Genomic DNA, 3,850 nt, shown 5'->3' with positions numbered 1-3,850 from the left:
GATTGGACGGTTCTTTCTTTTCACGGCACGTGTCAGCAGAGGGAGCTCGTGAGCCGCAACAGCAGAAGCGTTGCCCCTGCGTGGGGTCTGCAGGGGCTAATAAATCACAGCCACGTGGCGAATAAGGACACCAGGTAAAGCTCTGCAAAGCATTTTTCACTCTGGTGTCTGTGATAATGTGCAGAAAAATCAGTCAGACTAGAGTGATTGAAAATCTGTTTTATGAATTGTTTAGTTAAATGTTTTTATCATTTTAATACATTACATTAAACATAGTAAGTGATGTTCATCAAAACATCTAAATCTAATTTGTCTCTGCAAAGTTGTGATTTTCTAAAATGCTTTTCATGTTTTCATAAATAGAACAATTAAGCATTGAATTTTTTACTCTTTTCTTGTTTTAGCCCAAGGGAACAGAAAGATGTTGATGAGCCCATCTTTGATCCTTAGTTTTATTAAATGGTCTTTGAAAACTGAAACGTAAACACTGTCAGAACTTCTCACAAACTCGACGAGTGCACTGGGAACGACATTAGAGAAGAGTGAAATGAAAGCCTGTGATAGCCTTGAACTTGTTCAGATTTGTCACATCATAGAATTAAGAGTTATGCGTCGATCACAGACATCGAGCAGCATCGCTGTCACTGATCACTCTTGATCTCCCGATAAAGGGGAATTCTCTTAGTAAAGGGCCTACTCATTGTAAGCACCTCTTTTTTTTTAGTGATACTAATGATTAACCTTGGGAAAGACAAATCAGGAGTGGGTGATAAACAGAGATGAGATTCTATCAATTATAGGATTGCTTTAATCATTAAAGACAGATCAATAGAACCAGACTGGATTTGAAATAAGACCCATACATTATACACTATTTTACAAGCTACAATTAAATGGCCTCATATACCGATCCTGGGAAGATGTTACCATGGAAACATGTGGGAGGGTTTGGGTGTGCTTGGGGGGGAATTTAAAGGAGCCAGGCAACTTTTCTATATACGGTACTCATCCTTCCACATCAGCAGTGCTTGATTAGACCATTACTTGGAATGTGAAGCAAGAAATGATAGAGCTCTGCAATGCACAGCCGCTGGGGGGGGTGCATAACTTTACACTGAATTAATAAAGAGCTAAAATCTCCTTTTTAATATTCTTGCTGCAAAGAATAAATTATTCATAACAGATAGGAACGAAGCCATAAAAGTAGGTCATGAGTGCGGAATGCAAGAGAAAACCATTTGAATATTTGGAAATGCCGGAGTGGCGCATCTTCTGGGTTGAACGTAATCAAACTGCAGCAGCACCTTATTCTTTTCATCATGCAGGAAGAGACGCCGGCTCCTCTGAGGGTGCAGGAGGATAAAACTCAAATCCACGGAGTGCTGGGAATCAGTCAAGAGAAGAGGAGAGAGGTGAGAGGAAGGCGAGAAATGTTTTTAAGGGCAAAGACCATAAATTTAACACCTTGCCCCTGTGCGAGGGGGGAGGGAGGGACGTGGGTAATAGAGAAAGTGATGCAGAAACGACTAAAGGTATCTGTGACAAGAGTAAGAATGGAAGGTGTGCCAGCAGGGAGGCAGATGAAATAAACAAGAAGAAGGGGAGAGAGAGAGCTGGGGAAAGGCGGGCGTCCGAGTCATAAAAACTAGGAGATGTGTTCTGGCCTGTGGGTCTTCATATCTTTTACATTTCTAATTAAAAGAGATAAAGAGTGAGGGAGTCATCAATCCCTCAGTGATTTCCCAGTTAAGGTTTTAGAGGGGGCTGTAAACTAGGCAGCCCAGCATCATTGATTTTATAATTAGCTATCGTCACCCCAGACTTTCAAGATGGAGGGAGTGCTTAGAAGAGGGAAGGGCAGAGCGCCTGGAGGCGTGGGGGGGGGGGGGGGGCACGAGGATGAGGAGGATGATGATGATGAGAGGGTGAGACCTGAGCAGACTGCGAGAGGCAAAGGTGGCTGGAGAGAAAATCCAAACGTATCTGAAGTAGGCAATGAGCCAAGAGGGAATATAGCTTATACAGCCGTGTGAAAAAGAAACGGTGTAGTTAATTACCAGTGAAATGTCATGCGAGGATCAAAATATTACTGTGATCTTTGGCCAGAAAAACACACACCAGACTCAATAATGGATACATAAAGCGTTTTTATTGTGCAGAACCCCACCCCGAACCCTGTTACATGACTGATAAGAAAATACATCAGGGTGCGCATAACTATCACACACAAAACTTCAAAACAAACCATAACCACCAGAGCTTTATTGCAATGGGAGACTGTCCTGACGAGGAGTAACTCGTATTCAAGCTCTCTGTGGAACAACTGCAACATCCAAAGACATTAAAGTCAGTTTACAAGCACAAACCAAGACGACGGAGACCAGAATCTGTCTGTCTGTCTGTCTTCTGGGAAAGAATGCCAGGCTCCACAAAAACATTCATTCTAGTACATAGCATCAACACGTATCCCACCTGAATACCGGCGGACACGAGGCGGAAGACGGGATGGACATTTACTCCTTTCATTCATTAAAATCGGTTTATTTGTAGATTTCCAGCTCTGGCTTAAACTCAACACACTGGTATAATTACCATTTCTTAGTAATAAAGTCTTGCAGCAATACAAGTCAAACGTCAAACTGAGTATTTGAAAGCAGATAAACAAATACAAAACGAATAAACACGACACTCGGATGATAATTAAGATGAAAGGACATAAATTACATATTGCTACGTATTCATAGTTCCAACATTTTCGGCAAAAAAAAAAAAAATAGGGTGCAGAAACGTCAGATGAAATCAAGCTTCGAAAAGCGTCTCGCAAATCTTAGCCAAGCCTGGGAAGTTTTGTCACTCGTTGCAATAAGCAGTTGTGCAAAAAAAAAAATATATATATTTTTTCAAACTAAACCTCAATACCGTTTCATCGCAACGTAACTCAAGTTAATTCTAAATGAAAAACGCACACAGTAATGGTGAAAAGGTATGAAGCGAGTTTTACTCAGCAGTATAGTGTCGTGGGTTTGGTGTCATAATGTCAGGATCCTAAAGCGTTTCATTACTTTATACACAAATTTAGAAATGCATGGATGTGAAATAGAATTGCTGGTAAATTTCATCTCACCAGCTATGAAAAGTAAAATCCAGGATCATTAGCCAGCCACAAACTGCAGCTGATCTACAGTGGGAAAAGGCTACAAGCATTAATTCAACAATAACGATGATGTGAAGTTATTAAGGTAGAACGTTTACACCTGGCATCTATCTTAATAGACTTTATGCACAAGCCGTTCAATAAAAGTTCTACTTAAATGCCTGCCTGTCTCAAAGCGTATCTGCATCGCTAAATCTCCTTAACAGCAGCCGCATGACAACAATCGGCCGCTAATGCGTGCGAGAAAGTGCACATCAAATCTTAGCTCAGAGCAAATGGAGGAGAAACATCCCCGCCGTGTTCCCTCCACTGCTGCAGTGTAATTTCAGCGTGGCGCTCTATCATTACTCCACGCTGTCATGAGTAGATGTTTGAAGACGGTCTGGAGAATTTAATGCTGGAAGGTTGTTTTGCTGTGATTTCCAACAGAGGTGGGCCGACTGCAAAAAAACCCCCAAATGCAATAAATAAATCATAATTACAATGCCTGCCGTGAATCCTAATCACTAATGTCGTAAAAAACAAGAAAGCCTCCGTCGTAAAGCATCGTGAAATAAAACTGCGATTCAACAGGAATCCTCCCGCCTGTCTGCAAACCCTCAAATGTCGACTGTGCAACAAGTCTTAAAGACGCTGTTGACCTGCCACCCGAAGAACTTTTGACAGTGCTAACAACAAAAACCGCCTGAAAGGATG

The sequence above is a fragment of the Brachionichthys hirsutus genome, chromosome 2 (assembly GCF_040956055.1).
Source record: "Brachionichthys hirsutus isolate HB-005 chromosome 2, CSIRO-AGI_Bhir_v1, whole genome shotgun sequence".
Taxonomy (NCBI): domain Eukaryota; kingdom Metazoa; phylum Chordata; class Actinopteri; order Lophiiformes; family Brachionichthyidae; genus Brachionichthys; species Brachionichthys hirsutus.
This window is presented reverse-complemented; position numbering follows the sequence as displayed.